The sequence below is a fragment of the Megachile rotundata genome, chromosome 8 (genome assembly GCF_050947335.1).
Source record: "Megachile rotundata isolate GNS110a chromosome 8, iyMegRotu1, whole genome shotgun sequence".
NCBI lineage: Eukaryota > Metazoa > Arthropoda > Insecta > Hymenoptera > Megachilidae > Megachile > Megachile rotundata.
The window spans coordinates 16100953-16123146 of record NC_134990.1 but is presented as its reverse complement, the minus strand read 5'-3'; the positions used below and the strand labels follow the sequence as shown (position 1 = coordinate 16123146).

The 22194-nt window shown below is 46.2% G+C and overlaps 1 protein-coding gene across 14 annotated transcripts in view; it reads left to right on the top strand.

The window, feature by feature from the left end:
* The window catches only part of LOC100877694 (protein daughterless), a 78855-nt gene that overhangs the window by 31180 nt on the left and 25481 nt on the right, over window positions 1-22194 (top strand). The window lies entirely within an intron of this gene.

Here is a 22194-nt window from a genome sequence, read left to right as displayed (position 1 = left end):
AGGGAAGAGAAAGCGAAAGTACGGGGTCGGTGTGGTCTTCCTCGCGTGCTTCGTTTCAATTAAGACGAAAATTCGAGCGGATTGTCGCGCGTTTCGTGAAAGCCGAATCGAAGCGGTTTTACGATCGATCGACGATCGACCGTTGTCGAGAAATACGGCGTCGATTTTCAGAAGGTCGACGGTAATTGGCGTTGAAAACGGGGGAATTGAATGAACCCGATAGGGCCCCGTTACGTCGCCTCATTTCACCTGTCCGTCGGCTCGGCTAACGACAGAGTCAGAGTTTTATGCAAATCGACGTATGCTCGATTCTTAAATCGAACGATAGTATCGAGCAGGAACGTACAAATTTAAGCGTGATAATCGGACGCGCATAATGGATGAAAATGTAAAGCAACGGTGTAAAGCTTATTGGAACGGAATTAGAACGAAGGATATCGAAGTAGATGCCGAGTGAGAGCCACTGTAGCGACGCGAGGGCTAGGTTAAAAGCGGCAATGAATAGAATTGATATAAATGGGACGGCGACCTGGCTTCGGGTCTCGAAGCTGATTGTTTTTTCTTTCCCCTATCGTCGAATTGGCCGACAAGTGCCACTTTATTAACTCCAACCAGTACGTTTTCGATCCTGTCTAGCGAAGGAACTGCTCCTGTAGTCTTCGGATTCGTCCACGAAAAAGCGTCGATAAATCTCCTGTTCGTAATTATCGTCAGTGTCCCATGTCGATGACCGTTTTTGAAGACGCGACTATAAATCGCTCGGGAAGATCGGGTTTGTCTAAAAGCCAGAAATCGAAAGGGTCTTGGAATTTCCTCGTAACAGCATCACTAGTTCCGGTTGATCGTCGCTGCTCGTCTCGTAATCTATGCTTGGGATTAGCATTAGTACTTGGCCGCGTATGTGTAACCCATATGATCGCGCTTGTAGCTACATACGCGCGCGAGTCCACTCCACAATTTGCAGGCCGACATGTACACACGCGTAAACAGATACTCTGGTAAGGAATATATTTGCCGGCGTGTGCGCGCGCGAGCTCGTAGGCGAGTACACGGTCGCGCGCGCGTAATTAGACACACGCACGATACCTGCACACCGACGAGCTCGCACACCGCTTCCTCGCGCGACAACGGCGTATCCGTGTGCCTGGAGCTCTACTAATAGCGCTATCCTAGGATCCAATGCTCGCCGACTGATATATCCATTCCTCGTAACCATTATCCCTCGCTTCTGTTTGCACGGATACCTAACTGCGAGACACGCGTACTCGCGCGTGCACGCCTTGATCTTACCGTTTCTCTTTTCGACTTTAACTCGTGGGATCGAATCTTAGCCAGTCTTCGTCATCTTCGCGCATTACCGGAGTCATTAAGGGTTCCAATAAAGGGGAAATTGAAAATTCTCACTTATACTTCTTGGCTATAGTTCGAACTTGGAACATTTTGTTTTTGGGAATCAATACCGATAGTACAATTACATCTAAATAGTATCAGAAGCGACGAGCGCGATTATCCAAGATTCTGAAGCAATGGAGAAAGTGGAAAAGCATAAGCAGTTTAATTAAGTGAAAATTAATGAAACTATGCAGCGTGAAAATTCCGTGTAAAATCGTTCGTTTCGTTCTAATTGGTCCTGTATATTAGTCCTCACCTGTGTTTAGTCTCGTCCATGTATCCCCTGACAAGATGTACACCGATATCGGTCTGTAGGTGTGCGCACCAGCCTAATACGAGCATAGACGTAACTTGACAGGAATGTGTGTTACGTACATAAACGGTTACACCCGCACCCCTCTATGTATACACGTGTGCTTGAAGCCACTGTATAGACACCATATATACGTCCGATTATTAGTGTGTCACACACGCTTGATTTGGTAGCGGGCTTATAACGGCCGCCATAGCGCCGAGAGGCGCCAGCTGGATGTGTTTCGGAACGCACCCTTTCCAACCCCCTCTGCACTCCCTTCTAGAACTATCGTTGTCCCGTTCTTGTACACGATACGCGTTGATGACAACGATGATCCTGAGCCGAGTACTCGGTTGCCGCGAGTTTCTGAGATTAGATTTTCTTTTCAATTTAACGTCGCGATTCGTTCGGAGCTTTGTCGGCCTTTCTAATGGGCAAGCATGAATTCGTACAAAGAGCATTTATTCAGCCGAGGACGTAAGAAGTTGGTAACGCGACGAAACTTTGGACCCTTTGTTCTCCGGTTTAATCTGCTTACATGGTAATTACGCGTCGTTAGGCGCAACGTTTCTGTCAGAGGTGCAAACAAACAACGGTCATTATTATCGATACTAGTCGCGTTAGTCGAGGCGTGTGCGAGCGATTTATTAGCGTGGTGTAAGTGGGCGTCGCCCATACAGGCGACAGAATAGTCCAATAGTCTGATATTACTATGATATATCGCATCTGAAATCGTTGCGCAAAGGTAATACTCTTTAACCGCCCGCGTGAATTACGGCAAACTTTCAGAAGATCAGCGTCCGAAAATTATCTGAAAGAGTCGTTTAAAATTTAAAGATCGAAGCAAGGTTCCTATCAACGATTTTCTCTTTACGCTTTAGGTGAGTTAACTTCTGTAGTTAGTCGATTAAGCATCGTGAGCAATTTTTCTTTTCACCGCTATCTCGTGTTTCTTTTTCTTTCCTCGATATCGTTCAAAGAAAGTGTTCCTCGAAAACTCTTTAATTCTCTGATCGAACAAAGAAACGCGTAAAGTTTGAGTCGAGATCTTAACGAGGAGGAACGGAGCATCGTGGAAAAAAATGAGGGACGTTGGGTCCGCTGCCGAGACTAAAGAAAACGAAGGAAACATGGCGACTTTCGGGCCATATGGCGTTTACGGATACCCAAGCACCGTAAAACTTTCATGGACATAACCTGACCTCCCCATTTCTTTCTCTCTCGCTCCCTCTCTCTCCCTCTTTTTCCGTGCCGTTCGCGCCGTCCCTCTGCCTGAACAGGAGCCTTAATCAACAACCGTCAGGCCCTTAAAGGACGAATGGTTTCGGGTCTAAAGTCACGAGACCGAAACTCTCTCGATCTCTAGTCGTTTCGAATTCTCTTCTGCCCGTATGGCTATAGCCTCCCTTTTCGGAGCATGACCACGCGTAATGCGTATTCGTGTCGGATCCTGGACGAAAACCGGAGGATTATCGCATAGACGATTCGACTGCTGGTTATTAAGCCCTTCAGACATTTCGTATCCGAAATTCCACACGGTATAATGCATAGGAGGCCGGTACGGAATACCAATATACGCAGGCGTGCACACAGACGCGTTCTTGCGACCGAAACGGGCTTCACCTTCGACTCCAGGGATCGATCTGCATAGCGGTAGCTCGCATAATCGCGCAAAACGCGTGTTAGGGTTGTGTGCGTGCATAGTACGTGCGCGCGATAGAGTAATCGTGTGCACACGTAGGACAGAGTCGATTCGAGTCGGTGTGCTTGTCCAGTGTGCAAGCAGCTCCATAACGCGGCGAACGTGCAAGCAAGCAAGCCAACCTAGGTGTCTCGGGGGGTTGGATCGAGCTTAGATTAGGTTGGCTCGAGCCAGTTCCGATTTCCGTCGAGATCTCATGCTAGATCGTGCCTACCTCGGTGCCTGCCTCTGGATTTCTGCGTCTCTTCGATCCTCCCTTCCGTTCTCTTCTTCTCTTGCCACTTTTCTTCATGGTCTACCGTGCAATTTGCTCTTCTGTGCAACGCTCGAGTACCCTGGGCTTTTGTAATTCAATTACACGCAACGCTCCCACAGATTACGTTATTTCATGCCTCTAGTCTTATCTGAATCGAGTTCGATGCCTTTCGACTCCGAACGTACTCTATGACCAACCGTTTAAACGTCAAGTTAGAAAAGTCGTAAATTCAATCTTTAGTCTTTGCTGCGACACCTAACGAAGACACTATGGGCTAGAACTGAAATCGTTAGATATTTAACGAGGTAATAGCAAGAGTAGAAGCTAACAATAATCGTTAAGAACGTTAGCGCTTCGATCGGTGGCGTTATCTCATCTAGGAGATTCCTGTACGGGAAAGAAGGAAAGTTCCTTTCTAGCGAAATATCGTTTTCGGCGGAAACTTTAATTGAACCGCTGGTGAAACCACTGGGTGAAAATAATTGAGAACCCAGCAACGGGCGTGTACGTAGCGTATCAGGTTCGGATTAGGGTTGGTTCGAGCCAGTTCCGATTTCCGTGGAGATCTCACGGTAGATGGTGCCTACCTCGGTACCAGCCTCCAGATTATATCCTGTTTGCTGATCCTCCGCCAACTTTACGTCCCTACGTGGTTCTTGCTATTGTTGTTGGTTCGCGCCACCCTCTGGCCGTTGCATTTACCTCGAAACTTTTCTCGATTTCTCTGCGCGAACTCTAACCCTGATAATCGCTCGAAACTTTCCATTTTCGATGATAATCAACGCCTTCGTTTACTCTTTATTGGCTACTATCTTGCCACCGATTCGTTCTTTTATCCTCGGTTCCGTGGATAAAACTGTATGAAACGTGGATGAAACCGTGTTTCGTAGCAGTGGAATATCAGACCGTGTTGCGAAATATTTGAAGCTTGGATTACCGACTCGACTGCCGATACGTTATTAAGAATGCGATTGTAAACCACAACAATTTCGCCGATCGTAGAATTTCTGCGATACGCTTCGGGGTGGAGATTATTCAACGTTTACCTTTAACAAACGGTGCTCATCGAACGCGTACGAGTGTAACGTTGTATCATGGCGTCGCGTGTGACGTAATCGATATCAGCGGGATTAATACGGAAAACCGTCTGAGATAAACGATAATTTTATTACGGAATTGCATGGGCAGGTAACGGTCGAAATGGAGCTCGTGTTCCGCGTTACTTTTATCGCCGCGAATTCGAGTCGATCGTAACAATTACCTGGGGCTTTTTAGAAAAAATAATCAACTCTATAAGGACAAGAGCGGTAGATTATAGAGACACGTGTACCTACCTTTGCCATGACTGGTTTGATCGATTCGAATTAACTTATAGACGATACGTTATCCTCGTGTCGAGTAGAAAGTCATTCTCGAAAATGTTTTTCACCGATGTAGGATCGATCTTTGTTGCTCAAGGTAAATTCTGAACGCGATTATTTTCGCTACCAGATTATTAAGCGTTGTCCTAAATATAATCGTCGACGACCATTAGCACTTTCCGATATTTTTTCTTGGGTAAATTGCGGAGTGCAGGATGCGTGCGAGTAGGATCGAATCTGTTCTCACACGATATTATTTAAGGGACAGGAGTTGGATTTTAATTCGAGCCTCGTGACCGGTCCTGAAATTCGATCCAAAATTACGAGGACGGTCCCAGTGAGTTCCGGAGCAGCAGAAACACGAGAGTATTCTCGATGTGGTCTCAAGGGAATTATAGTTTCGACGGTCAGAATTATGGTTTTGCTACGCCAATGGGTGGGTCATTTCCTGAGTGTCGGGGTTCTTGCTCGCCTCTCTCTTTCTCTCTCCGTTCGCCCTCTTTCCCATCGTCTTACTTTCTTTTTTCTTTTTTCTCCCTGTCGTTTCTTTCTCTCTTGTGCTTTTTTTCTTTCTTCTTTTTATCCCTTCTTAACCGCACTTAACCGTGGATACCTTCTTCCTCCTCCACCTCCTCCTCGTCGTTCGACCGAGGACGGTTACGTACGTTTCACGAACAGGGAAAATTACGGATGTAAGGAAAAAATAAATGCGACCCTTGTCTTCTTTCGGGATTTCGATGATTCTGTGGTCTAGACCAAAATGACGGTCCACCGAAAGGGACAGTTTTTTGAGAAGCAATGCTTCTCTCCGGAAAGTGACCAATACGTGGATACCGAGAAGATTACGTCGAAAAGTTGAACGAGACGATAGGAGATCGATAAGGTTCGTCGTTTCTTATGTCTTTTTTTCCCCCCGTTCGAAGAAATCAATTTTCTTCGTCGCGAAACTTTTCAACGCGGAAATATATCGCGTGTTTTTTTCGTCTTTACCGAGATTAACGTGTAATAAGTCGTAGATATGGAAAACATTGTAAGCGTTTCAAACTCGATGCGTCGAGTCTTTGCACAGGTGTACCTAATCTGAACTTCTTTTCAACTATCGTCGATTAAATTGTGCAATCGTTGATAGCCGTTCGATCTAGATGTTCGCTCGTCATTGTTAATTCACCTTCGTTTCTCGACTCCACCCTGGCAGTGGAGTGGCGACGGAAAAAGAGAGAAAAAAATATGAGAAAACCTTTGCCTCGATTTCACGTCGCCGGGGTGGGGGCAAGGAAGGAGAGGCGAGTAATTACAGCGCGGTAGATTTACGAACTCGCTAAAATTTTCTGTCTCGCTGTAATTTTCTTCTCGGCTCTTTCTTTCCCTCTCCTTATCGGTTAACATCTTACGAGGATATCTGGAAAAACTATCTTCACCGATCTTTTCCCGGTATCCCGGGCCAGTTCGCGGACATTCGAGGCCGGTGATTTAGGTTTCGAAGGTCCCTAATCCAGGGACCCTTGCACAACCTCGTTATTGCTGTTCCGTGTGTAAAACAATGAGATTAGCGCTGTCCGAAAACTGGTCGCATGCTTTTAAAACCCATAATCCTGCCTCGAGAAGACCTGCTAGAGGATAGTGCTACTGCCTGCACCCGATCCTCCTTGCTCCTCGTTCGCAGGTTTTGCAACCGTGCTTTTCATTCCGTTGCTGGTGCGTTCTCTACCTGTTTCTCCTTTAACGATCTTGGAACCTCTGCAAATTGGACATTTACGCTCTTCAACCCTTTACGTCGTCTTTTTCGTTCGACGAGTTAGCGACTCGTTTGCCAGCGAATATTCGCGAGCAATTATCGATAGTTCGATCGGGTTCGATTTAATTGGAGCAACAGTTCCCGTATCGTGTTTCGATTACACGAAACACGAATTTTATTTATCTTCGATGCGAAGAAACTGTACACCCGTTTGAGCAGACGTTGAAACGCGCGGTGATCTGCGTGTTGACAACGATCCGGAGCAGATAGTGCGCATGTGCGTGTGCATTCACACGTACTCTCTGTAACGGCGCTGACGCATGCGCGTACGTCGTCCCGTAGCAGCTGTCCGCCAGGTGCGTGCCTCTCTCGACCAATCAGGGGCCTCCCCTTGACCGGGGGGTGCTCAACCTTCGGTGCCCTCAATTTACCTGCGCCCTTTCCCGTAGCTTCTTGTAACCTGCGACCAGCTATCACGATATTCCTGCTTCTCGAATATCTTTCCTCCCTCGCGAAATATTCGTCTCTCTACGTTGTTGCTCGGGAAACTTATTCCCGTGGTAGGCTTTCGTACAATGTAAATTCGCGAATATCTTCGTTAGGTCACGCGGTATCGCGAAATAACGATAATTGATCGAGCTAGTCGCAGGCGATACAAGTTACTTTATCTCGAGGCCGACGCATTATCTTATCCGGTCAGAATTCGCGCAGCTGGACGAAAACGAGAGAATTTCGCGTACTCGCGTCCACGTGGGTCCGTGTTGCGAAACGACACGCAGCTCCAAACGGAGCGCAAAGCTACACGGCTAGGCTAAGAGCCAAAGAATCGAAACGTACGAGCGATCCATTAAAGGCGATCGGCTTCAGCTGGCCGATCCGGCTAACTTTATCCATAGCGAATTGTCCCGGCTACACCGACAATGGACGCCACTCCGTCTTATTGTTCGAACGGGGCAGAAGAAAGATAGATACTGACTTTAGGAGAGGGAGCACGATACCAGCGAAAAATTCTACAATTCTCATTGGACGTAATCGCTTATTGTTCGCTTGGCTTTAGAATCACTTTGGTTATTATTATTATTCGGCGATAGGTGTGTACCGTGTACAGCATAAAAGGGTACAAATGTAGGCTTGTCCCAGAGAAATAAGTCGGTCACGTTTTTAATTCGCGAAGAAAATTCAGAGGTTCGCTCTGATTCGAGTCGGCGAGGAGAAAGGGTCGGAAAAGAGAGAGAAAGGATGAAAGCGGAGCGCAGGGAAAAATGTTTCGTTCCTTTCTAGAACCGCAACGACCGCCAGCTAACCGTTTAGGGAAAACGTCGGCTCCTTTGAAACGCCCGCGCAAGATCGCTGCTGATTTGCCGAAGAAACATTGGGGAAATGTCGTGCGTGCACGTGCAAAGCGCGCACCGAGTTTAGGCCCGGGACGATTGATGGCGACAGTGGAAAACAGAGAGAGAGAAGGCAGTCAGGAAATGACATTTTCGTAGCGGGTGGTTTTACTACTCGAGAAAATGCAAATTGTGGGAACAGCGGGGATCGCGGTTGCGAAACTGGAACGTTGCATGACCGTGTTCTGTCTTTCTTTGTTTCCTTCGATCTTAGATCGGATTAAGCGTGGATCTTTCGGTGGAAGTACGACTCGGTAAAACGCGCAAGGTGTATTTTCGAACACGGTGCCGTTTGTTCGTCGGACAATCGCGCTGTTAATAACAGAGAACGATTGTGGATCTCTGCTCGCGATCGACGAATCTATTCATCGACGCATCGCGAAATCGGTTGCCTTTACCATCCAACGATCAAACGTTTCGCGCATCGTCGGGCATGTTAGTGAGATTAATGAGAAGCTTTGATGCGTGCCAGTAATCATTAATTACACACATTACGCGACGCTTATAGACCACAACGTCTCTTCTCCCTTAGCGCACAGAGCGATGCTCGACCGCGTTAACTGTTTGCCTCTCGATGTACCAGGAAATGGACTCGCCTTAAGCGTTCACGTGGTTTCCGTTTATCGTTCGCGTAATCGTCCTCTCTCGACGATGTTTGTGCGTTCGGATGCAATAATACGCTCCGACGTGGAAGCTACGAACATAATCGCGTTGTTTCTTCTTCTTCCCCTGTCGATTTGAACGAATGTAAAAGAAAAAGAGCACGGGACAAGGTGTAGTATCGCGGAGTGCCGAATTATTCAACGCGTTTTCGCTTAATTGCTCTTTAATTAGTCTCCGATAATTTGCCCGACGAATAACCGGACTCGATTGCCGCGGCTGGATGAAATCGGTCGATGAATTATTTATTGTACCTTCCCCCGTTAGATAGGTCAAGGGTGCTCCGCGAAGAGTCTCCTTCGTGCCAAAAGCTATTAGCTCGAGAAGTCTGCGATCGTTTCTCTCCGTCCCGATATAAGATTTGTACTTTTATTTCGCCTTCCTTTCACTTTTTCATACTTAATTTCGGACCACCGTCTTCCCCGAGTCGGACAATTTACTCGAACTCGTCGATACTATCGATTCTAGGAAAGTTCCTCCGGTTTCTCGCTGGTCCGTGAAATTCGTCGCCATCGTCCGTTTCGCCGTTGTAATTTCGTTCCTTCCCTCCTCGTCGCATCGCTAATCGGAATCGGTAAAATTCTTGACTCGATCGGCCGCGAAATCCCTTCAGGATTTTCGTGCATCTTCCTCGGTACCGTTCGTCCCCGGAGATTTGGCTAACAGCGACGGGATACGATGCAAGACTGCCTCCAGGGGATTGCCACCGACTACTTGACTGACAACCAATTATACGTCCCGCTTGCTAAGACAGACGCCGTTTATATCGAGCAAATCCTGAGGGTCTTTTTCGGTTAATCTCGGCGAGGGGTTAGAAAACGTCTTAAGAAGGATTAGGTAACGAATAGGAGGAAAATCGCCGATGCCGTGGGACGAAATCAAACTCGAACATCCGGTGATACCGTGAAAAATGTTCCCGTTGATGCGTTCGCGCGATTGCGTCTAACCGAGGGCCCCTTCTCTTCAACCAGATTCTTTTCTTCGAATAGATTTCGTAATAGATTTCCTAATAGATTCGAAAAATCCATCTTCGTATTGTACCTAACCCCTTCTTCGGATCGTGCGTAATTTATTACGCGTTCGCATAGATTACATTGTTAATTTATCGGATAAAAATTCATTATCTCGTACAGCAACCCCAACGTGACACGCGAGTCGGGTAAAAAAGCAAGCCGGTAATTAGTAATAGCGCAGAAGACGGTGTCGTCACTTCCAAGAAACACGGGCAGCCATTTTTCTCGTCCGCCTCGTCCCTTTACCCGCTCGTATCTACTCCGCTCCGTCACGGAGAGAAGTCAAAGACGGATAGAAGGAACGAGGACAAAGGAGAAAAATTAGATAACCCCGGGGTGCGGGAAGATAAAGGTTGTCGGCCGTTTATTTTAATCAGAAGCAACCGATAGTCGTGGATCACCGAGGAGCGCCATGTTGTCTGCCCGCTTATCGCCACCTCATTGGTCGTCGTGATTGACGTTAGACGAGGAAGAGCAATCTCGCTGACGAGGACGATGAAAGAAGCTTGTTCTAGCCTAGTCATCATCGCGATTCGGAATTTTTCAAAAGATACGAGTATCTGTACAGCTTTTTTCCTCTTCTCGTATTTTTTCGATCGTTTTGTCCGTCGTTCGCCAAAGCAGCGCGAGTCTTTGGGTAAATTTAATCCTCGTATAACGTTCGTCACGATAAATTAAACATCCCTTTTTGATTCCACCGATCGAAATCGCGACAGGCTTTTCACGAGGGTGAAAATAAAATTCGTTCAAACGTTTTTGAGCTTTTTTTTTGCATGGTCGCGCGAAAGCAATTTTTTCCCCGGAACGTTTTCGAATCGCGGTTTTTGAGATACGACTTCTGGCCCCAAGGGGATGAGGCTTCGAAAAATTCATTTGTCGCGGCAGAATGAAATTTTCGATTTATCCTGCCGCGGATGTGTCGCGCGATTTTCGCCGCTGGATATTTATATTCCGCCTCTATCCCTCTTTCTCTCTCTCTCTTTTTTCCTGGTCGAGCCGGTGAAATTATTACATAATTGTTATTCACACCGGGCGTGGAAAATTAAAGCGGAATATCGCGAGGATAAAGCAGACACGAGCCGACCGAAGTGGGCCAATAACGAGGCGGTCACTCGTTCGCGGGGGCTATCGCTCGTAATTTTCGTATCCGACCAAACATCATTTTTATCCCCCCTGATACGTTTTACGCTGGTTCTCAACTCGCCGTTTTTCTCGGCTTTCCTCGAGCCATAGCATAAATAACGATCAGTTGACGATTACGCATCCCAAGGCTGCGGTAATTGCTATAGAGCAAGCTAAAGAGAAAGGGAACGATCCATAATAATGGCCATAAGGATAATGCTGATTGAATAAATTTTTCTTTTATTTTTTTTTTTTTATATAGGAACCGTAAGGAATTCTATAATTTCCATAAAACGCGTTGCGCATTGTGTTCCGAAAGGGCAAAAAATTGCCTATCGACCTATCGTGGATAATTGTATATGATTACGTTTGTCCAGGAATCATTGTAGCATTTAATTTAACGTAAACTCCGTGCTTCGCGTATTATTCGAGTCGGTTGGAACGGATCGATCGACCTCGTGTTTTCGCGATAAATCCCGCGGCGAACCGATAATACGTTTGCAACTAGTATTTTTCGTGTTTGCGACCGGCGTGCATACCATTAAAGGCGTTTTCCTCACAGGTCGAACCTAATTCTAATTATTATCATCCGCGGAGAACAAAGTGCAGGTTCCTTTCTCGTGATCATCGTCATTATCTCCTTATCGTCTCTGGCATCGCATTACCACTCTCGTTTACATCGGATTCATGCCCGTTCATTATTCCTCCCGCTGATAAGTATCTTTCTTATCGACTCCCGGTGAACACCGCCTCGGGACACCTACGCGTGTATCAGCGAACAATTGAATTATTTCTTTTTCTCATTATCGACCGGAGAAGCATTACTTTTTAACAAAACCATCGGAATTGCACAGGGATTCAAACTCCGAAACGAGTTTAATTCGACTAAACATTATCGTACTTTATCGCTATTTTACCGTCCGAAAGCTATTTGGACGATAAAATTACTTTCGGATCGATTTTTAAGCGAATGGAGTATAATTGATCCACGTACGAATTAGCAATTCTACAGAGTTTAAACGTCACTCAATCCCCTAACATTAGCTTCCTTTAATCGAGGGGGAATCAAAATGCCGTCGTTCGAATAGAATTAAGAGCCCGAGAATTTTGAATAAAATATGACGAAACTTTTAACTCGACGTAATAGCTCTTATTCTATTCGGTTGACTATAGCCGTATACGCGAAACACTCGATAACGATTGACTATAGTCACCTTTAGTGGCGAAAGGGTTAAGGGATGGAAACGTCGTTCGGTCGGTTTCGAACGTTCATCCAACTAGCTCGTATCGTTCGACGAGTGGAAAACTCCATCGCTTCTCTCTCTCTCCCTTTCTCTCCCGATTCTCTCCTCTCTTCGAGTCGTTGTTCTGTTTCTCCGGTTTAGCCGGTACACTCGCGCATCGCAACGAGTATTACGACCCTCCCCGGACGATTTACATATTCCGGCGTGCGTTTGACCGATAATAATGTTTCGTCCGGTTTTCGACGAATAGCTCCATTACCGGGACCGAAGCATCGTGGAGCTGATTTTTCGTTATTATGCGCTTTGAAAAATCAACCCACGCGTACGCGAATATACACCGTGTATCGTTCGGGCCGCACAATACGACCGGGCTACAGAGTCAGACACACGGAATTCCTTTGTGTGATTTAACGTGCACGAGCGCGGATCAGAGGACACGAACGTAACTTTTCATAGGAACGGAGGCTACACGAGCCATTGATCATGATTCTGCTAGCCGCGCATGGAGACGATCCTCCGGATTTCGTCGGTTTTTCCACCGGATTAAAACCCGTTTAAATGTTTATTGTAGTTGTAGTCCCGTCGTTTTATCGGGTTACCGATACCGTCGAACGATTGACTCCTCGCCGTCCTTTCCTTTAATAAGTTCGAGGGACGAAAGCTTTCCCGAATTGCCGGAGGATATTCTCGAGGCGGAAGAGAACGAGAAACTCGCTTTGGTTAAATATTTAAGTAACAGAGCATTTCACTCTGGAGAGTACATCGCAAGACGTCGAGTAAAGACATCTCGAATCATCCCTTATCTTTATTCGTGAGATATCTCGCGGTGGTGAAGAGACGGGGAGAGGGTCCAATCGCGGTTTTATTGGCTCTCTTAGAAACTGGCTTAAGTACGTTTCTGTGTCCCGCGGAAATTCAGCGAGCAGGGAAATGCCTTTCGAAAATTTCAACCCCTGCTTTCCGTCCTTGCTCGCGTTGCTCTCTTTCCTTTGCGCTCTCGACTTTCACGAGTTTTTCTTTTTTTCATCGGAACATTTCCTCGAGAACTTATTCCGTGAAATTATTTCGTATCTTTTTAATCCGCTCGGAAGGATATTTTTTCGTGGAAAATGGCGAGCTCGTTAATGGACCGACTTTTCTCGCGGGTGTCGAATTAATCGAATCGATGGTACTCTACGAATTACGAAACAGTTGTCGTTTGTCAAGGGTTGTCGACGTTTCAAAAATGATATTCCACTCGATGATACCAGGGTGGGATAATCGAAAAATTAGTAAAGTGCCCTCGACTGCTGGCTGACGGTCGTCGAAAAACTCACCCTCCCTTCGGCAAGAGAGAGAAAGAGAGTTCGAGTGTCCTCGACCCTCGTTCGATACTGCGAAACGTTTTCGTGCCTCGGTGCTCGCCTCTCTTCGTGTTTCCATTTCGCACTTTTCGCGAGAACATATCGCGAATCTAAATTGATTCTCCAGCAATCGACCATCGATTCTTTATTTCCGTTACCTGATTTCCCTCTCGCGCTCGATCGATCGGGAAAAGAAAGAAACTGACGAAAACACGAAAGCCTCGTTCTCGCGTAATTAATTATCCACTCTATATGCTAATTAGTCGGCTAGTACAGCCGTCTCTGTGGCATTGTACCTAGCGTAAAAAAAACGAAAAAGGAAAGCTACCTGTTTACGACCCTCTCTCGTTTCTCTCGGTCTCATTAATTGCCGCAAAAATGTCACCATATACAGACAACGATTTTCTTCGATGCAAATCCCCGGGAGAGCTCGGTCGTCGCGCGATCCATAACGCGTCGGGGATGATGTACTCGGGTGAGTCGAGCGGAAAAGAAATTATTTACAGGTGTGCGGCGTGTTTATGCAAACATCGAACGCAGCTACGGGTCGCTGTTCGCTTACCGCTATAGTTCAAAACTCTTAGGTCGAATAAAAATCTTAGCAAAAATCGTGGAAAATATTTTAACGAGAGAGCATTATCAAACCAGATAATCAAGTATATAATTCGCTTATACTGAAGCTTACTCCAATTTAATCGTTCAGACGATTTTTACGATTTCGTTAAATATAATGTAGATTTTCGGCCGATTTGCGGGATCGTTGACACGTCGCGACTCGAATAAAACCCGATTTATCTCGCATAAAAAAGTTTCGGATTAAAAGTCGATAAAAAGATAAGGATTGGAGTCGGGACTGTATTCGTGGAAAATATTATCGGGGGGCAGAATTGATCGAAAGCGCGCTTTATAATCGCGCAATTGCCGCAGGTGCGGCTACAATTTCGCGCGTCATAATTATTTGTTATCATTTAATTAATCGCGCCAACGAGCATTTATTTATTTACCGGCCGACAGGACGGACGATGTGCATCGATCTTGCAGAGTCGTGTAGGCGGACCGCCGGTGAAAAGCCGAGAATCACTCGCTATTCAATTAATTGCAATTACCCGACGTCGTCCATTCTGTCCCTCTCGCCACTCTCGGCCCTCGGTTTCGTTTCCACTCTGAATCGTTGAACTTTCTTTCTAGCGTTATTAGTACTGGTACTCGTACTGATAATTTCTTCGACACGAAATATTCTGTCTTAACCGGAGCACGGAGTATTCTAAAGCTAAACCATATGTTTCTTTGCCTCGATGCAGCTATCATAAATCTGTAATATCTACGCTTATAGTTTTTGTCTGCGCGCAGTACATAAGAGAGGATATTTCTCGATCGTACACAAGAGTTCATCGTCCTCGAAGGGTTGATAAAGAACACGTAATCGTAAGGGCAATTTAGAAAAATTCAAATAAAAGAGCGACGTGCATCGATCTTAGAAAAAAACGAGGGAGTGTAAGCGCGGAACGTGGAAACGCAAGAAGGCGTTGCTAGACTTTTAAAAATGCACAATGATCACTTATTATGAAACGATTTTCTAGCGCTTTCCCGCGGAGAAGGTTCCCGTGAAAAATCGAAGGGAATAGTTTCTTTGTTACTTTCTTCGCGAGTTTGAACGTTTACACGAGCTCGGCCGTGCATGTTGAGCACGCGCGTGTTTCTTGCGAGAAGTAACATCGTGCCGAGGAGGAGCGTTCAAAGGAAACAAGAGGGAAAGAGTGAAGGGTAAAGCAGCTTGCCATGGCGTACAACGATCGCGGAAGAAGCGAAGGGAAAAAGGGAGAGACAGAAAAGCCGTTACCTCAAATTACACGGTTCGTTTTATTATTTATCGCCAGCAATTTCTACTTCCACGAGGAGTCGCATCTCTGACCAACGATCGAAGCATGATTTGTGCTGCCGCATCTCGAATTCGTCGTAGATCAATCGACCAGCATAGATAACCCCAATTCGCAATTTTCACGCTCGGGCTTTTCGACTCTTCAATCGAAACAAAAATTAAAAAATCTTTCACTCTCTCATTTCGAAGTTAACCCTTTGCACTCCTCTGTCCTCTCTGAGGGAACCTTTCAAATGGCAAAATAAACTTTCGGAGTGCAAAGGCTTTCGGGTGCAACACTAAACCCACCGGCATATAAAATGAAGTTAAAAAATAAATAACCAAACGAAACATAAATTAGTACATACATTTATTCTTCATCTTGACGAAAATCAACTCTGATTTCAAGGAATGTATTTTAACCCTTTGCGCTCGACAGGTGACTCAGTCACCATTTTATTTAATTCAATAATTTGAAACAAGCATTTTTTAACTGATTGTATAATATGACACGTGTGATGTATAAACACAGTGAAACAGACAATAGTGGAAATTATCAGTAGAGAAATAATAACTTCAAGAGAATTCATTTAACTTTTTAATTAAGTTTTAATATTACTGTTTGCAAACAAATTATCTTCGAGTGCAAAGGGTTAACAAAATGTGTACCTTATAGTAATAAGCTTGTGGAGCGGTCATTCGATAGTTTTAGTGTTAAGTCAGGTCGAAATATGTCTCTACATCGAAATCGTACTTTCCTCGAAAACGAAAGATGCTCTTAAACTGGCATGGGTTTAAGAAGTGTTATTATTCGCTTAAACTCGTAGAGCGAGCGTAGAAAATCGAGTCAGAAGGGTTGGTAGAAAGCTCCGGCGACTAGGAGCTGGCAGAAGCGCGTACACGACTCCGTGTCCCCCCATTCGGAATTGATCCATCGATTTCACAGTCCGAGTCGGCGTTACTCGCGTATTTCGCATTCAGCCACGGCGATTCTTGCCGATCAACCGCACGCAGCATTCCGAAAGCAAGCCACACATCGATATGCATATACCCTATAGCCGGTCGTGGGGATATAGCCGGTCGTGTCTCTGCGAACGCATGCAAATGCGCGCGTATCGATACGAATACGCGCACCATACCGCGGTCTCGACTTTACGTATGTATATATCGCGAGTCCGAGAGAGCGATTTATTACGTTTTTGCGGCGGGCCCGGCCCCGTTCCGCCGCAATATCTTGTGTCGCGGTAATAGAATATCTGAAAATGTCAGGAAGCGTATAAGACGGCTGGGAAGGTTGATCGCGTTCGAGAAAAGAGCGAAACGACGATGGAAATCGGGGCGGAAAAATTGGCCGTTATCAATTTAGAAACAATCGGAGAGCACATTTATCGCGTTTGACGTTGAATTTTAAAATTAACCGTGCACGAATTGTCGAGCTCGATAAATATTTTCGAAATCTTGGTAATTGCTCGCGCCTATCATCCACGAGTATCAACGCGCCACGGTATTCGCCGGTGGTATAACTCGCGTATCGTCGGCCTCGCGAGGGTCAGAGGACGCGGACCGACGTACCGAGCCGTAAGATATTTATCTGGTGCTCGCACGCGCCTCGTAAATTCGCGCGCCGCTGAACTTTTATACTTTGCCTTTAATACACTTTGCCGAGGCGAGAGTTTGCCCTCTTCTACCCGTCCGCTGGCAAAAAGAGTCGAGCACGAAATAATACTTACGACGTCTGAAGCGATTCTCGAAGATCCGCGCGGCTCGTGCACCGGCTCTTCGACGCGTCGCGTCGCAGCTTTCCTCCTATCGGCGATCGATCCACCCGCGGGGATAAAGCTGTAACCCGGCACCGTTCGAACCTGCACAGCCCTATCGAAGATGAAAACCAGTCACCGGATAAAATAGAATTTCCGGAAAATCAGATTTACCGTTTCGCGGTGTCCATCGCTTTTCCTGTTTTCTCTTTTCTGCCGCAATTTCGAGTATCCTTGCTCTCGGGCGAACGTTCCTCGGATTCGCGCGTCGGTTTCTCGATTTATTTTGAAAATTATCCAGGCGTGTTCCCTTTTTCGTCGGAACAATCCAGTTGTACAGGTTATCGATGAACGCGCGTTTGAGCCGTTAAAAAAATCGGCTCGCACTGGGGGTTGATAACGAACTAGCCATTAATTACCAGCATCGAAGCTGGTCTTCCAATTAGCTCGAAAAACCGGGTTTCGTTCCTCCTCTCTTTTCCCGTTCTCTTTTTATCTCTGGCGGACTTGTAATTTATGGCACGACTAACAAGCGACGAAAAGAAGAATCGCCAATGACGAACCGATTAAACGAAATTCTTGAAAATGAAATTATCTCGATAATCGTCGCTGCCGATGGAATCGCGATAAACCTACTTTTTACGATGTATAATCTTCTCTTTCGGAGGTGTGCGTTGCTTCGTGATCGGCTTTGCGTTTCATTCCCCTTCGAAAAAAAAAAAAAATATTTTTTCCTTGCTCCCCTCGGTCCTCCTGTACACCCCGTCGACCAAACCAAATCCGCTTCCGCGTTTATAATTCTATCGGTCGATCAAATAATTGAAATGCTTTAATACCTTCTCCTGCTTCTTTACATCTGTTGTATCCAGGTCGTATCTGGAATTGTCCGATGCAACATGCAGCGCATGGGAGATGAACGTGTTTCACGGACTAGCATCGTTCAGATTGTTATTGGATAATTTCGATGAGCCGGAGAATCGAATCGCGCGAAAAACCGTAGACGAATCGTAGGAAATTCACCCTCGAGGCATTTTCGACACGCAGAGAGAGCTATAACCCTCCGTACACGGGCTCTGATCCTCCCTAAAATGTATTTTCGACGCTAACTGCCACAAACTCGATAACGATGCGAATTATCCGCGTGATTGTACCCCCTGGCAACGCTGAATCCTCCAGCCCGCGATGAAAGTGCAATTAACACGGGAATACGATTCCGCGTTATGCGAAACGTTGTTTCGTTTATTTTATCGCGCGACGAAGAAGATATTCTTTCGAAAAATATTCCCGCCGAGAGCAACACCCGTAGAATATCGTCGCAGTGGGTGAATCGTTCTCTGTCCTCCGCTCGAGCTCCGTAACCCTCTTGCTCCCTCTTTTCCAACGGAAAACGTTGCTACGTGTTGCTACACCGACCAAGGACCGAAGGGTGGATTCGGTGCGTGTTTCACACAGTCGTACTGGCCGCGTGTTCTCTACTTCCCGTGTACACTTGTGTTCGTAGAGGAGGGTGAGACGCGAGAGGGTGAGTCAGGGTGCCGGGTAGTTGAGGCATTATAGTGCCGCTACAAATCATAGGGCAGACCCCCTGACTGTCTGTGGGTGTGCGTGCGTTAGCGTGGCTTTGTATGGGCCTGGGGTCGTTTGTGTTCGGTGGAAGGGTCGCCTGACAGTGGGACGTTACACGCTCTACTGTATATTCCGTTGGTGCAGGCAGGGGTGGCGCACCCCCGAAAACTACCGCCCCGCGAGGACCCCTTGGGATTGGTGTACACGTCGTTACTACGTGTCCCCTTGTGCCCCCTTTCTTTCCGCTCTCTCTTTTTCCTACCTGTGCATTTGTTTTCTTTCTCGGCTTCGTGGTCGCCCAGGCTTCTCGAATTCAGTGACGTCATCAATCGTGCTCGAGTTTAATATTCGCTCCTCTAATTCTCGAATCGTAATCGATAATATTACAAAAATACCAGTTAACCTTTGGTCTACTAATTCGAGGCTTTGCTTGTCTTATTTACGGGAGAATCGTTTCCGGGGAAGATCATGAACCTCGGAGTTTCGTACAGATTGAACGATACGCGCTGGCAAATTTATGAAACAGCTGACCGTTATCTCTCCGTGTAACAAATTCATACGCGTCCACGATGGTATTTAACTCCGTGGCGGGGAGTTAATTAAACCGAGGTCGCAGGCGTTAATGGATTCGCCGATGCGCTTAATCGTGCAACAATTTAGCGATACAGAGTGGAGGAAAATTTGTTTCGAACATCTTCGATCTGTTCAGACAACCGTAAGATGCAAATCAGCTGTTGACAAGGCTTTTGTTTTCGCACCAAATAGGTGTTAGCCCTCCGTAAAAACTTGGAGCAATTCCAATAGTACCTTTGAAACATCCAACGAAAGTTAAAGTGATTATTGGTGTCCCGGGATAGTTTTACCGTTGTCGAAGCGATTAGATTATTCACAGCTTTACTCAAAATTCAAACTGCAATTAATGTTACATAGAATTTTAGAGAACGTTTAGAGAAGGGGATGAAAATTGAAAGGTTCCATGTTCGCAGATTCGTGGATTTAGAAAGATCCCCACGGTGGCTATTTTACCAAAACCCGACCGAGTTATTAAATTTTTAATGTGTCCATGTTAGTAAAGGGAAAGCAAGTCCTTTCGTCCTACCACACCGATTTTCCCCCCTCGAATCCACTCGAGTCAACCCCTCTCTGCTTGAAACGAGTATCGGAGTAACGGAAGGCCGACGGTGAGGAACTTGAACGAGGGTGAGCGAGAAAGGGGAGCTTTACGGGAAGACTCTCTTGTGTGTTGTCTGTCGCAATAAATTTATGAATTGTTCCCAATTACACGGAAGCTCGTGGCCAATCGCGTTAACTCCCTCTTCGGCTAACGGAAATTCACCCTCGTCTTTTTTTCTCTGGCCACTTACCGAGGCTACGTAAAATCTTCAAAGACTGCAGTATGATTCTGCAGACCTTCTTCAGGATTTTAGAAACGTAATAGCAGGGATCAGAATGCGTAAATTGTTAACGCTTTGTCAGTAGAAATAGCGATGTATAGTCAGACGTTGAACAGCGCGGACTTTATCAGGCGGTAATTTTTAAATTGGAGAAAGTAAATTGAAGCATCAGATCGTAAAATTAATCTTGTTACCGGGGTTGGTTATGAAGGGCATCGCGAATATAACGGGAGGGTGTCAACGCGTTTTTCTCTTTTTCTCGTCTCTCGTTGCACGCTGATCTCTGGGTGTTCGACGAATTTTTATCCGACATTATTTCAGATTGCAAACTCGTGACTCACGTAACTCGATAGACGGGAGATAGTTGGCTGATGACCGTGCGTTCTCATTAAACACTTGACGCGGTGTCAAGTGACACGGCTGTCAAGGATTGTTTGCATGTCGTGTGTCGGTCGGTCGGAGAACACCTTTCGTGCAAAAATCCCGACTATTTTAACGAACGATTGATATCTCTGTCGTCGAAGTCTCGCGATCACCTGGAACGATACGATCTCGAAAGTTATAAATTTTCGAAATTTCCGAGCCGAAAAATTAATCGGAACAGTTTCGTCGTTGCTAATTAGGCAGTGACAAGGGAAATGGAAGCATTATCGTTCGCGAGATGGCCTTTCCGTCTGATATTTCGAACGCTATCGTTCCTCCCACGTAGCGATCGTTAGGCGTACGCTTGGCGACACGAAAAAATCACGTGTCGGAGGTGTGCAGTTCGCGAAGAATGATGTCAGCCGTCAGCAAGGGTGTCGTATAACTGCACACAAAATTTCACGGAAAGGCTAGCTCGCGTTCCCAACGATCTTCGTCGCTGGAAGTCCGACTAGGCAAAAAACGTCGATGGAAATCGGGAGATACCTCGCGGATCGATCGACGAGAGAAGCTTTCGGAAAACGCGAAGCGAAGCGCTATGCTTTTAATTGCAGTTTAACGAGCCTTTGATGAAAACGCGTATCGCGCAATGGTTAATCTTCGTTTGGCCAGACCTGGAAATTTATCGTTCTCTCGACGATGATGGTACAAACCACTGTTAAATAACAATTACAACGCGACGAGGGAAAGCAGCCACCGAAATGCCCGTGTAACGTCAACCGGCGGTAATTTAACTGCCGCCTCCATAAACAATCGTAGCCAGGACCATAATTATTATTGTACAGGTCGGCCAGAGAGAGCACATTGTACGCGCGCCACGCTGCGACAGTTAAATCGCCATCGTTAAATGTCCGGCTTTACGAGTGTCGTTGAATCGACGTTCTCTCTTCGTTATCACAAACTCCTCCTCCTCCCAAACTCCATTCTCCTCTACGTTTCTCTCTTTACTCCACGCTATTTTTCTCCCTTTTTACTCCGTTATCGAACTCGTGCGTCACCCGATGCGTGGGGGACTTCCGGTGACTGTGTCCGAGAATCGCGGAAGCGTTCCGCGAACGTGGCTTTAGATTAACCGCGCGTATCGTTCGCTCGATCGAAAATCAACCGCGACTTCCGCTCGAAACTGCCACCCTCGTCGAATCTTAAGGACCACCTCCTCGGGCGATCTTTACATGGTGGATCAAAATCGATTGTTCTCTCTGTTTCCCAACGAAATGGGACAGCTTCGGTAATTGCTCAATACATCGCTCTCAACACTCGCACACCCTCTTTCATTATTTTATCGAGGAGGTAGAATTCTCAAGACTTCCGAATGGAAACGTACTCCATAAGAAAACTATAATTCTATCGCGATTAGTAACCTCGAGTACTCGTTTAGGAAAAAGTGACCGTCCGAGAGTAAATGACTCGCGCTATTTGTTCGGGAACTCGTCCTTCGTTCTTTCGCCTCTCGAGTCTCCTTCCTAGAGAAGAGCGATAAACGATGCTCGAGGACTCTCCATAAAAATCGCTCGCCCGTTACTTCCGGTTACCTTGAGCGTCGCGAGTAATTAGCTTGTCCTACGTCCCCTCGATCTTGTCATCGAGTTGTAGCTAATGAAAATTTGTTGCTTTTGTTTCAGGTAAGTGATCGAGCGGTTTCTCTGGGTCCACGGATTTCGCAGAATCGTTTCACTCGTTAA